The 14,932-nt window shown below is 34.3% G+C and overlaps 1 long non-coding RNA gene across 2 annotated transcripts; it reads left to right on the forward strand.

The window, feature by feature from the left end:
• Positions 1 to 6,229: 6,229 nt before the first annotated feature.
• On the forward strand, positions 6,230 to 7,124 carry LOC120197056. Of its 2 annotated transcripts, none has more exons than XR_005523242.1 (4): positions 6,230 to 6,274; positions 6,648 to 6,689; positions 6,904 to 7,022; positions 7,104 to 7,124. It is a non-coding gene; the product is annotated as an uncharacterized LOC120197056 (long non-coding RNA). The 2 variants fall into 2 exon arrangements; XR_005523241.1 differs by lacking the exon at positions 6,230 to 6,274 and adding an exon at positions 6,493 to 6,543.
• Positions 7,125 to 14,932: the final 7,808 nt, after the last annotated feature.

The following is a 14,932-nucleotide window of genomic DNA, read 5'->3' on the forward strand; positions in this document are numbered from 1 at the left end:
GAACTCTAAGAGAATTGGATGCACCAAATGTGAATCAACAACCTCTTTGCATTGACATCCCATCTTTGGAGGTAGCTTTTAAATTAAAATCTGGTTTGATTCATTTGTTGCCTACTTTTCATGGACTTGAGAATAAAGATCCTCATAAGAATTTGAAGGAATTCCACGTGGTATGTTCAAGTATGAGATCGCAAGGAGTGACTGAAGAGTAGATAAAACTATGTGCTTTTTCTTTCTCGCTAGCCGATAGAGCTAAGGATTGGCTATTCTATTTACCCCTTGGTTCTGTAACTACTTGGGCTGAGATGGTGAGGATGTTTCTTGATAAGTTTTTTCATGCTTCAAGAGCCGCTGGCATTCGAAGGGATATATGTGGAATAAAACAAAAAGATACTGAGACCCTTCACGAGTATTGGGAACGATTCAAACGACTGTGTGCCAGCTGCCCTCAACATGGGATTTCTAAGAAACTTCTCATCTAATATTTTTATGAGGGACTACTACCCATGGAGAGGAAGATGATGGATGCAGCTAGTGGAGGTGCCATAATGAATAAAACTCCTCATGATGCTAGGGAATTGATCTTTATCATGGCCGCTAATTCACAATAATTTGGCTTTAGGAAAAACACATATTCAAGAAGGGTGAATGAGGTAGGTTCGTCCTCCATTGAACATCAATTATCGCATCTCACCTCCCTTGTTCAACAACTAGTTGTATGAAAAAATGCAGTAAGTGAAAGCTTGTGGGATATGTACTGCAATCGGTCACCCGATTGACATATTCCCTACACTTCAAGATGATTCTCATGAGTACGCCAATGCAGTTTGAAGGTTTCCCGATCCTCCACAAAGGAAATATGATTCTTACTTAAATACCTATACAGGATGGAGGGATCATCTTAACCTTAGCTATGGACCAAGACCATCGTAATTCCAACGTTTTCCACCTGAGCAGTCTTCATCAAAGCCATGTATGTCTCTAGAGGAAATTTTCAAATCACTTGCAACTAATACACAACAATTTCAGCAAGAGACAAGAACACGCATATCCTCCATGAGTCGGTTAGAATCCCAAGGTAAGTTACCTTCACAAACCGTTGTTAATCCAAGACAAAATGTTAGTGCAATCACATTGAGAAGTGGAAAGGAGTTGAAGGAACCTAGTCCATTGACACATGGGAGAGCCTTAAAGGAAGAATCTGAAAAGGAAGTTGTTACTCCTCAAACTCAGAAAGACCAACCTAAAGGACTCAAAAGTGAAAAACCAAAGGAATTTATCATAAATCCTCCTTTTCCCGCTAGATTCGCTAAGTCCAAGAAAGAAGCAGAAGAGAAAGACCAACCTAAAGGACTCAAAAGTGAAAAAGTGAAGGAATTTGTCATAGATCCTCCTTTTCCCTCTAGATTCGCTAAGTTTAAGAAAGAAGCAGAAAAGAAAGAAATTCTTGAGACATTTCACAAGATCGAGGTAAATATTCCTTTACTTGATGCAATTAAACAAGTACCTCGATATGCTAAAGTTCTTAAAGAATTGTGCACCAACAAGAGAAAGCTCAAGGGTAATGAAAAGGTAAGTAAGGGGGAGAATGTTTCAACTGTCATCCAGAAAAAAACTACCCCCAAGTGCAAAGATCCAGGTATATTTACTATCCCTTGTAAACTCGGTAATGTTAGGATTAAGAGAACAATGTTAGATCTATGAGCCTCAATAAATATCATGCCTCTTTCTATTTAATCATCTCTGAATGTTGGTCCTTTGAAAGATACATGAGTAATTCTTTAACTTGCTAATAAATCTAATGTATATCCTAAAGGAGTTTTAGTAGATGTTTTGGTGCAAATTAATGAATTGGTTTTTCCTTTAGATTTTTATGTGCTTGATATGCAAGAAAATTATTCTTCTAAATCAACATCAATTTTTTTAGGAAGGCCATTTTTAAAAACAGCTAGGACAAAAATTGATGTAAATGATGGTATACTTACCATGGAATTTGATGGTAAAATTATTAAATTCAATATTTATGATGCCATGAGATGTCCTAGTGATGTGTCCTCTGTTTTTGTCATGGATGTTATTGACCCTTTAGCACAGTAAACCTTTGATCAAAATGATGATGACAAGTTGAAAGATACACTCAACATGAATTTCACTTCTGAATGATTGCAGGGAATTATTAAAGAGTCTGTGTTGGATCTTGATTTGCAAGATACAATCAAAGAACTAGAATCACTCAAACCATGAGGTATGATGTATCTTATATTGAGTCACTCTTTCTCACACCAAGCTTCATCCTTCTCTTGTGCAGGCACCCAAATTGGAAACGAAGCCTTTGCCAAATCATCTGAAGCATGTATATCTAGGACAAGAGGAAACTAATCCGATGATCATTCCTAACAAACTCTCTTGCTTAAAAGAAAAAGTTGATTTGAATGCTTAGAGAGTACAAGGAAGCTATTGGATGGAGAAAAAATTTCTCTATCGATGAAATGCAAAGTTTGGATACGAGTCAAATATTTAAGGTCGATGATCATCGTTTCAAACCTTTTTATGATGGTTCTCTGGTGCATACTGTTGGTCAAACCATTTTGGAGTACCCAACTTAGGATGATTAAGAAGCTACGACGTCTAGCCAAAGACGTTAAAGAAAGGCGCTCTTGGGAGGCAACCCAATTTTTCCTTTTTCAATTACTCAACACCACTTCTGGTTCAGGAAACAAGATTCAAATAATTTTTTTAAATATAAATGTGCCTTATCTTTTGTTTATTTTCTGTGCTCCTTTAGAATAATGCGTGCCACCAGCCGTACCTCCCTCTCCACCCGACCCATGTCTCCGCTCAGTCCGAGAATCAACCCATCCGACGCATAGCGCCTTCACCCCCAGCTCATGACAGATATCGTTGTTGCTCAACATTTTAGGGGAGTTTTCTACTCTTACTCTTTTATGGTTTTTCAGCATATACTTTTGATACATTGAGGACAATGTATGAATTAAGTGTGGGGGAGAGTATTTTATACATGGTTTTGCTTTGAACATAATTTTGCTTCAATTTTTTTGGAAAAAAACAAGTATGCTTTAGTTCTTTTTGTGATTTTCTCTTCGAAATTCCAGATTCTTTCGATGTTTATCCTTACATGATTTGGATTGTTCTGAATTATCGAATTAAGTTGAAGCATAATAGGGGATTAGCTTGAGTAGTTGAATTCTTATTTGCTACACACTGGTTGATTACTCTTGATGACTGATTGAATGAAAAATGTGTGGGATTTAATACATGTTTACCCTTTTTGCGAGTTTTTGGGCCAATAAGCAATCATTTTCAGCATGCTTCATTTCTTGATTGATTGATTGCCATACATATATACATGACGAAGACCACATTTTAGAATTGGATGCATCAAGAACGATAAGGGCATTTAGGTGAAACCATTTTTAGCTTTCGTAAATAGCCTACCCTGATTATCATCCTTAAAAGCCAATTTTGAGCCTGAGACTTTTTGTTTGAAATTAACCATGATACAAGCAAATATCTAATCATTTTTGTTAATTTCCCCTCTTTTGAACCTTGAATTAGGGGATTGTATAAGCTTCTTCACATGAGAATTCAAATTATCTTGAGAAGATTGGAAGATGTTGGAATACAGTGATTCGAGTTGCAATCTCATTCATTGAGGAAAAAAACAAAAAAAAAAGGAAAAAAAAGAAAAGAAAAAGAAAAAGAAAAAAAGTCGTGCAAAGGAAAAAAAAAAGATTGTGCAAAAAAATGTGTTATGTGGCTTGAAGAGAACATTTGAGATTGAGTTCCATGTGGATAAGTTTCTATGACTCCTTCAATATAAAACAACTCAAATTCATTTCCTACCAAACCTCATCTAAGCCCCTTACACCCTGTTTAAGACCCTGAGGTTTTTATGCATTCAATTCATTGATTAGTGGTGGGGATGTGATAGATTAGCAAGCCTATGGTAAAACTTTTCTATGTTTTGGATTGAGAGTTTATTGACACCCTAAACACTTCGAGCATATTGATTGAATCCAATGTGAGGGTATTAGATCCCACTGCATTTTGATTTCGAAAAGATTGATGGAGTGATTATTTATATGTGTTGGTTTATGAGAATTTCTTCTAGGAATTGCTAATTCCTTACTTGTGCCTAGATTTGAGTCTTTAAGGCATGACAATTTTGATTGTGGAAGGATGAGCAAAGGAAGAAGAAGGATTGATGTTGAGAAGAGTTATGAATTTGAACTATTGTATGCTTGAGGACAAGCATTGGTTTAAGTGTGGGGGAATTTGATAAGATGCATATTAGACATATATTCTATGATATTTTCCTCACATTTGAAAAACTAAAATTGCTTAAATCATGGATTTTGATTATATTTCGTATTTTGTGGATTAGGTTGATGATTTGGATAAAACAAGTTCAAAATCTAATAATTAGCATGATCTTCACAAAATCCCCAAATCAAGGAGGAAAAATCAGAATTCAAGAAGTTGATAAGACCATGAAGAGGTTTTCGCATAAAGCGTGGGCACGACTTATTCATCCTGAGATATCGCAGAAGAAGTCTTCAGTTAAGGCGTGGGAGTGCCTTACCAGTCAGTACAACCCTAAATTAGGGTTACAAATTTACAAGGGAAAAAGAGTTTAATGACAGTTGTAACACTTTTGATTTATTATTATCTTTAGAAAAGGATGGGGCATTTAAAACTCCTATTTTTGTGGGATTTTCTTTAAGGGAAACTTCCTTATCTAGAGTAGGAAAATCCTTATAAAAGGGGAGCTAGGGCATCAGTTTTACATGAAGTTTTTCATCAGGTTTTACATCAAGTTTTCTTTAAGTTTTTCTTTTGGTATCCTTTCAATTATGAGTGGCTAAATACTTTTGTTCCAACTGGAGGATAATTGAAGTTTAGGTTCTTCAAGGATTGTGAGATCTAAATAATTTTCATTGTTCTTTTATTTCTTTGCTATTTTTATATCTTTTGTTTTTATTAAGAATTATTATCTTGATTGATTATGCAAAGGGCCCGTTGTTCAATTATCAGGTTGATAAATTGTCATTTAGAACTTTAAATCCGTAATTGTTTAAACGTTCTAATATTAGTGGTAAAGTAACAGTTGATTATGATTATGTTATGAAGGTATATAACCTAGGCTAAATGAATCGAGCTTGTGTATTGTTGGTTAGAATTGGTGGTCCCTCTAGTGGTTAATATTGTTGGTGGATTAAATCTTAAGAGCTTGTCTTGGGTTGTTCATTAACAAGGGAAATAATCAAAGAGCTTCTCTTAATTATCAAGAAACTAAAGGAGAGACAGATTGTTAGAGCTTCTCAATAACCATAACCAATTTAGTGAAAAGTAGAAGATTTTATCATTGCATCATGATCAATTCTCTGAAACTATTCCTTTAGTTGGATATATTCTTGATATTGATTTCTCTAAATTCTTAGTTGATTATAATTTTTTTTCCTTTTTATTTTTCTCAATTTCAAAACCCTTTTTATTTACTTTAATTTTCATTAAAATAAGTCTACCCAATCCCTATGGATTCGACCTTGCTTATCACTACTACAATTTATATTTCAAAGCAAGTATTATTATTTGTTAGATTCGACACCCACCAGTGCAGCATTTCAAAAAATAGCATGTATACGTTGTTGCAACCACAGCTTGATATCTTCTTTTTTGAAATAGTTTTCCTTCTCATGTACTTCAATGACAATGATCAAAAGCTTTGGGAGGAAGATCCACATGAATATGTAAGGAAGGGTTATGGTAAGGTACCAAACCTTGTGTGTGTGTGTGTTACAAAACCCTGTACTGGTCACAGTGATTTATACATTATGTTTTGTAATGCAGACATAATTGAAGATTTATATAGTCCTAGAACTGCTTCCACGGACTTTGTCAGTGAGCTAGTCATAAAACGTGGAAAAGAGAATATTCAAAAATTTATTCAATTCATTGTGGAAATTTTCAAAAGGTATCTTTTTACATTTTCGAACTGCTGGGAAAATTGGTTTTCTTTGATATTCTAATTTTTGTTTTGTTTTGGTATATTCATTGTACTCCTTGTTCCAGATACGATGCAGCACCAGTAGAATATGAGCCCTATCGACAGAAAGATGTTGCTCTTCTAGCCATTGGAGCACTTTGTGATAAACTGAAACAAACTGAGCCCTACAAATCTGAATTGGAACATATGCTGATGCAACAAGTTTTTCCTGAGTTCTGGAGTCCTGCTGGTCATCTTAGAGCCAAGGTTTGTGTTCCACTATTCAATCATGAAGGCAACTTAATCAAGGTCTCCAAAAGATGTTTGTATGTGTGAGAACTTTCTCAGTTTTGTACTTTTTTGAAATAGATATTAGGCTGCATCGGTAGCAGGCCAGTATGCCTATGTAAACTTCTCTAACCAGAATAATTTCCGCCAAGCACTGCATAGCGTTGTTTCTAGATTGCATGATCCAGAGCCTCCATTTCGTGTTGATTCAGTTTTTGCATTAAGATTGTTTATAGAAGCATCCACAGGTATACAACTTGTACTTCTCTCTCTATTTTGCTTTGTAGTTTCATTGTTAGTTATTTATCTGATTGTTGAGTGCTTAACAGACAATAAATTGTTTCATATGCAGATTTAAATGAGATTCGTCCTATTCTTCTTCAACTACTTGACGGTAAGTGGTATTTGGAGCTTGATTATTTTTTTATTAGTATCCCTAGTTATTGTCGGTTGTCTCAAAATTTACTTGGCTCTTCGGAACACTGTTTTGTGCTATTTTCTCAACTTTGGTTTCATGTACATTGATTCTAGTCAGCTGCCACACAGTACATAGTTAATTTTTTTGTTATTCAGCTTAGTCAATTGTTTTGTAATTTATTTTCCTCTAGAGATTTTCAAACTTATGAATGAAGTTGAGAATGAGGATCTTGTCTTTACTCGGAAGACTATAGTGGACAAGTTTGGGGAGGAGATGTCTCCTTATGCTCTTGGATTATGTCCGAATCCGGTAATGCATGTTTTATCATTTTTGAAAGTGCCAAATTTCAAATTGTCTATTCTGAAACTATCATAATGTATCTGTTTCCAGGCAGCTGCATTCTGGAGGTGCATGAACACTACAGAAGTTGATGATCCTGGTGCTCTGGCCGCTGTTGGCTGTTTGCGTGCCATAAGTACAATACATTTTTTGATAAGAAACGAGGCCTCATTAAAAACCCCTTCATAATCTCCGCGGTACATAAGTACCTCAGCGGACATTGGAAGGATGAAAAGAGTGCCAGTAATTTTATTGCCAAAGAGAAATTACACCTCATATTTCATAACTGTCGCGGTACATAAGTACCTCAGCGGACATTGTAAGGAGGATAAGAGTTCCACAAATTTTATTGCCTAAAAGAAATTACACTCATACTTCATAACCGCCACATTACATAAGTACCTCAGTGGACATTTGAAGGAGGAAAAGAGTGTCAAAAATTTTATTGCCAAAAAAAAGTACACCTCATACAACAACAGGATATTACAAACATCTCCCACCAACTTAACCACAATCTTCTATACAAAAACATCATCCAAACAAAAAGTTACTAAAAAATTTCTCTATACCGACTTAGCCAAACTATCAGCCTCCCAATTCATAACCCTTTTTACAAACCTATTAATAACACTATTGTAACATCCCAAACTATGGGTTAGTGACTAAATGGTAAAGTTTCAGAATTTGGTAATTAAAGTAGAAGAATGGATTAGTCAATGATTTATCTGGAAATAAATCCTAAAAGTTGTTAGTAATTATCAAATGAAGTAGAGGAAAAATGGTCATTTAACTAATAAATGAATTAAAAATAAATATGATAAGGATATATACGTTAGAGGGGATAAGGATGAAGAGATATTCTCTCATCTTCTTCTCTTCTTCTTGTACGAGAGAAAGAAAGAGCCAACTTGCAAAGGTAAGATTCCTTGTTAGCTGATTATTTGTTAATTTTAAGAGTGGGTTTTGATCATTAGGTAATACTTAAGCTTATGGAAAGCTTAAGTTGTCCTAAAATCAAAAGATAAAGAAGTTATGAAAGATTAAAGAAAATGAGTTTCTTAAGGAAATTCTGGAAAAGAGTTAGTAAGTGAATTTTGAGAAGCAATTTGACTTGTCATCAATCTAATTAAGGGATATGGAGTGTTAGAATTAGATTTAAAACATGTTAAAAATCTGGTATGATTCTTGAAGTAATAAAGAGGAGAGGATATTAAGGTTAAAGACGAGATAATTGATTATAAATGAGTTTAAACATGTATATGAAAGTTAGGAATATGAAAGGGGATGAATATGAAGCATTTGAGTGAAGAGTTGATTTTCGGGTTCAAAAGAGGTTCTGGGCAGAGTGCATCGATGCACATTCATAGTGCATCGATGCATCAAGGTTAAAACCCATAAATTTGTTTGAAGGTGTATCGATGCACAGGTATGCATCGATGCACTCTTTTAAAATAGAAACATCGAATGCAATTAGTGCATCGATGCATAAGGCATGCATCAATGCATCCCAGTGATAATACAACATCGAATGCATTTTATGCACCGATGCATCAGTAGTGCATCGATGCATACTTTCATTGAAAGATGAAATTGGCATTTTTCTTAATCTAAAGAGTGAACCATTAGAGTATATTAGTTTAATACTAATATAGATCTATGTATGATTAGTAGATTAGAACGTGATCCCGTTCTGAATCAATTGAACGATTAGAATCAAATCAAAGCAAAGCTAAGGTGAGTGCACATTCTCTACTATATGAGGAAAATAAGACTTGTGATAAGTCTATTTCCAATAGTAAAATACATGAATTCATAGAGGTATGTGTTTGTTATGATTTATATGTGTGCATGAGTATATGTGTTATTGATATGATTCTATGATCATAGATGTAAACTATGTGATAAGTGATAAGTGACTATATGAAATTATATGAGAATAAGAGATGACAATAATTTACATGTCATATGAAAACCAGAGAAGTGTTATAAGAAAAGTGCATATATGTATAAATGAATGATATGCAAAGTGAGATATATGGTTACACATACATGTGGTATGTGACAGAAGAGAAATAACAAGTGATATGAAATGTTATAAATGATAATGCCCATGTTATGTGATATGAGAGCTAGGGGTATAGTTGACATGCCAAGAGTCGAGGGTATACCTATGTTCTACGGAACATATGGACAGAATTACCTATGTCTTTTGAGACATATGGACAGTATACCTATGTTCTACGGAACATATGGACAGAATTACCTATGTCTTTTGAGACATATGGACAGTATACCTATGTTCTAAGGAACATATGGATAGTTTACCTAGGTTCATCGGAACCTATAGACAGTTACCAAGGATCTTTATGACCTCTGGATAGGTCCTTCGGGACATTTATATGAGCTGTGATGACAGCATATGTGTGTACAACCTCAGTGTACTCACATACCTTAAGTTCTCACCAGTGTACATGGGCTAATAAAGAGATTAAACAAACATACTGAATTGATATGTATACTATGGGTTTATAAATGGTTATCAAAAGTAAGTGGTTTGAAATGTGTTACATGACCTATGATGTTATATGTGTTTTTTAATGATGATATATGTTCATGTATGCTTTATGTTATATGAAATATATATGTTTATATGCCTCACTAAGTCATCGATTAGCGTGTGATTGTTTCACACGTAGGTTTGGAAAGCGAAAAGAGAAGTAAAGAGGAACAAGACAGGTCAGTTCTCCTTACCGAATAACAGATCAGAAGGGAGGTGAATAATATATATATTTTTGTATATAAAGTTCTAGTTGGCATGTAATCAAAAGAATATATTGTATAAGCTCTGAATAGTTCTGCAATGTTTGAATAAGTTAAATTACAAAAGTTTTTTTTAAATTACTCACTATTTTATACAAGTAAATGTTTTGAAAAAGTCAATGTGACACCTCGGACTCGAATCCACGGGTTGGGGGTGTTACATTTAATGGTATCAGAGCTACGGTTTAGCCAATTCTAGGCTTAAATCGAAGTCAGAAGTGTTTTAAAAAGTGTACATGCCACTCAAAGTGAAATTCTGATATGATGTGTAAGGAGTATGCTGTCTTGCTAAAAAAAAAATAGATTAGTATGTGATAATAGAAGTATGATAATAAGAGCTTCGAAAGAAGTGAAAGGTAATAAACCTGAAGGTAATAGCATTCACCTGCCCTGGCCAGGCAGGGAGAAGAGCAAACACCTCAGGAAATGCCTGTATAAAATTTGGAAAATTATTCTTCATGTTGAAGAATGTTCTGATGTGTTTTCAATTTATACTTCTTTAACTCATAGAATGAATGTATCAAATTAGTTGATAAAGTTGCGAGCACCCAAGTTCAAGGGTGGATTGAGGAAGGTTCTATTGTTATAGACCTTTGGTTGAATGATATGATAGAAGTTTTCATTTCTTCAAAGTGGAGATGTTAAATTGAGTAGTTTTGTTACTACTTTGGTAAGTTAGAGTATGGTGGACAATTGTCACCATAAGAACGTTAAAGATTAAATGATGTGATTAGAATTGTATAAGAGTTTCAAGAATAAGTGCATTGATGACCAGTTTTAAGACAGATGAAACTGGAATACGAGCTTGAAACAAGGGAATTACACCTTGTATGAGTATGATTATAATTTATAAGCTAGCAGAATTGCTGCTGAGTTAATTCCGACTGAAAATGATACATGATTTGTGTTTAGGACTTGCGCCTAAATTAAAAGATTAGTTGATAAAGTTGCGAGCACCCAAGTTCAAGGGTGGATTTGAGGAAGGTTCTATTGTTATAGACCTTTGGTTGAATGATATGATAGAAGGTTTTCATTTCTTCAAAGTGGAGATGTTGAATTGAGTAGTTTTGTTACTACTTTGGTAAGTTAGAGTATGGTGGACAATTGTCACCATAAGAACGTTAAAAGATTAAATGATGTGATTAGAATTGTATAAGAGTTTAAGAATAAGTGCATTGATGACCAGTTTATAAGACAGATGAAACTGGAATACACGAGCTTGAAACAAGGGAATTACACCTTGTATGAGTATGATTATAAGTTTAATAAGCTAAGCAGAATTGCTGCTGAGTTAATTCCGACTGAAAATGATACATGTGACGAAATAGATTTAAAGTTGTGTTTTGGTCAAATGGTGACGAAATACAAGTTTGGTATGGTTATAAGGTAATTAGAGAGTTATGAAGAAATAGATGGATTTATGATATAGAGTGATGAGATGGATGTTATTGTCAACGTGATGAGTGACATTATATGGAATTTTAGAAAGGTCAAAGGAAAAATGCATAATCGAATGAGAGAAAAGACAACAATGGATTGGTATACGGTTATTGTTTTATGATAAGCAACAGAAGATGAATGTATAAACGAAAAGATAGTTGGAAAACTAAAGGATTGAAAAGTAAGTTTCTGATGATGACAAGAAAGAATAAGTCAGGGAAGCAACATAAGAACATTAGAAGATATGTTCTTATTAAGATGTGCAGTGAAAATTCGAGGACGAATTTTCTTATAAGGAGGGGAGAGTTGTAACATCCCAAACTATGGGTTAGTGACTAAATGGTAAAGTTTCAGAATTTGGTGATTAAAGTAGAAGAATGGATTAGTTCAATGATTTATCTGGAAATAAATCCTAAAAGTTGTTAGTAATTATCAAATGAAGTAGAGGACAAAATGGTCATTTAACTAATAAATGAATTAAAAATAAATATGATAAGGATATATATGTTAGAGGGGATAAGAATGAAGAGATATTCTCTTCATCTTCTTCTTCTTCTTGTACGAGAGAAAGAAAGAGCCAAGCTTGCAAAGGTAAGATTCCTTGTTAGCTGATTATTTGTTAATTTTAAAAGTGGGTTTTGATCATTGGGTAATACTTAAGCTTATGGAAAGCTTAAGTTGTCCTAAAATCAAAAGATAAAGAAGTTATGAAAGATTAAAGAAAATGAGTTTCTTAAGGAAATTATGGAAAAGAGTTAGTAAGTGAATTTTGAGAAGCAATTTGACTTGTCATCAATCTAATTAAGGGATATGGAGTGTTAGAATTAGATTTAAAACATGTTAAAAATCTGATGATTCTTGAAGTTAATAAAGAGAGATATTAAGGTTAAAGACGAGATAATTAATTATAAATGAGTTTAAACATGTATATGAAAGTTAGGAATATGAAAGGGGATGAAATATGAAGCATTTGAGTGAAGAGTTGATGATTTTCGGGTTCAAAAAGAGGTTCTGGGCAGAGTGCATCGATGCACATTCATAGTGCATCGATGCATCAAGGTTAAAACCCAGAAATTTGTTTGAAGGTGTATCGATGCACAGGTAGTGCATCGATGCACTCTTTTAAAATAGAAACATCGAATGCAATTAGTGCATCGATGCATAAGGCATGCATCGATGTATCCCAGTGATAATACAACATCGAATGCATTTTATGCACCGATGCATCAGTAGTGCATCGATGCATACTTTCATTGAAAGATGAAATTGGCATTTTTCTTAATCTAAAGAGTGAACCATTAGAGTATATTAGTTATAATACTAATATAGATCTATGTATGATTATGTAGATATAGAACGTGATCCCGTTCTGAATCAATTGAAGGATTAGAATAGAATCAAAGCAAAGCTAAGGTGAGTGCACATTCTCTACTATATGAGGAAAATAAGACTTGTGATAAGTCTATTTCCAATAGTAAATTGCATGAATTCATAGAGGTATGTGTTTGTTATGATTTATATGTGTGCATGAGTATATGTGTTATTGATATGATTCTATGATCATAGGATGTAAACTATGTGATAAGTGATAAGTGACTATATGAAATTATATGAGAACAAGAGATGACAATGATTTACATGTCATATGAAAACCAGAGAAGTGTTATAAGCAAAGTGGCATATATGTGATAAATGAATGATATGAAAAGTGAGATATATGGTTACACATACATGTGGTATGTGACAGAAGAGAAATAACAAGTGATATGAAATGTTATAAATGATAATGCCCATGTTATGTGATATGAGAGCTAGGGGTATAGTTGGCATGCCAAGAGTCGAGGGTATACCTATGTTCTACGGAACATATGGACAGAATTACCTATGTCTTTTGAGACATATGGACAATATACCTATGTTCTACGGAACATATGGGCATAATTACCTATGTCTTTTGAGACATATGGACAATATACCTATGTTCTAAGGAACATATGGATAGTTTACCTAGGTTCATCGGAACCTATAGACAGTTACCGAGGATCTTTATGACCTCTGGATAGGTCCTTCGGGACATTTATATGAGCTATGGTGACAGCATATGTGTGTACAACCTCAGTGTACTCACATACCTTAAGTTCTCACCAGTGTACATGGGCTAATAAAGAGATTAAACAAACATACTGAATGTGATATGTATACTATGGGTTTATAAATGGTTATCAAAAGTAAGTGGTTTGAAATGTGTTACATGAACCATATGATGTTATATATGTGTTTTTTAATGATGATATATGTTCATGTATGCTTTATGTTATATGAAATATTATATGTTTTATATGCCTCACTAAGTCATCGACTTAGCGTGTGATTGTTTCACACGTAGGTTTGGAAAGCGAAAAGAGAAGTAAAGAGGAACAAGACAGGTCAGTTCTCCTTACCGAATAACAGATCAGAAGAGAGGTGAATAATATATATATTTTTGTATATAAAGTTCTAGTTGGCATGTAATCAAAAGAATATATTGTATAAGCTCTGAATAGTTCTGTAAATGTTTTGAATAAGTTAAATGTTACAAAAGTTTTTTTTAAATTACTCACTATTTTATACAAGTAAATGTTTTGAAAAGTCAATGTGACACCTCGGACTCGAATCCAGGTCGGGTACGGGTTGGGGGTGTTACAACTAAGCTCTATTACAACACTGAAAATTTCCTTAACTAGATGTGAAAACACGACAGGGCACACCTCCAGAGTCTTAATCCACTTCATTGTAATTGCAGAACCAGTCTCTATAATTATCCGACCCATTCCACACCACTCTGACTCCACAAACATAGCTAAACCAGGTTGAATGGCCTTCAACTCAGCTAAAATAGGCGGATCTTGACAAATAAATGTCGAGAAGGAACCCAACAGCCTGCTCTCTTCATTTCTAAGAATTCCACTGCTTTTCCAATCACTTATCACTGCCCCTATCCACATTAATTTTGAAGAAACCCGGGAGTGGGGGACTCCACGAGACCGATGAGGAGTTTACCTTCATGGGAAAATTACTTGAATTAGCCAACTTTGGGTCACTAACAAGGCAATCTAAGAGAACTAGAAAATTAGGAAATTTCATCGAAAACCACGCAACCACTCTATATCTAAAAATAAAGAACAAATGTTTAAGATCAAGATTTCCTTTCTCGAAAACCAATTGGTTTTTGACATTTCCATATTGACTACAAGACAGCTCCAGGAATAAAATTCCAAATAATAGACTTAGGAACTAGGCTTCCCTAAGAAGATAAGAAGGCATTAGGATTCTCTGGAAGGACCGAGGATAGATTCCAAAACCTTAAAAAACTCACCCATAAGCCCCACACAATACAACAAGAAAAAATAGATGAGAAACCATCTCTTGATGCAAACCACAGAGAGGGCGTAAAAGGTTATCTATCCCACTTACACCACGCTTGATAAGTTCAGATTTAATTGCCAATTTCAGATGCAAAACCTGCTACATAAATGCCTCCACTCTTGGGGTAGCATAACCGATCCAAACCAACCTCGACCGAATCGAATCCACTACAGATCCTCCTGATAGTAATTTGACTCATGATTTGACCGAATAAG

This window comes from Hibiscus syriacus, unplaced genomic scaffold, assembly GCF_006381635.1.
Source record: "Hibiscus syriacus cultivar Baekdansim isolate YM2019G1 unplaced genomic scaffold, ASM638163v2 tig00004777_pilon, whole genome shotgun sequence".
NCBI lineage: Eukaryota > Viridiplantae > Streptophyta > Magnoliopsida > Malvales > Malvaceae > Hibiscus > Hibiscus syriacus.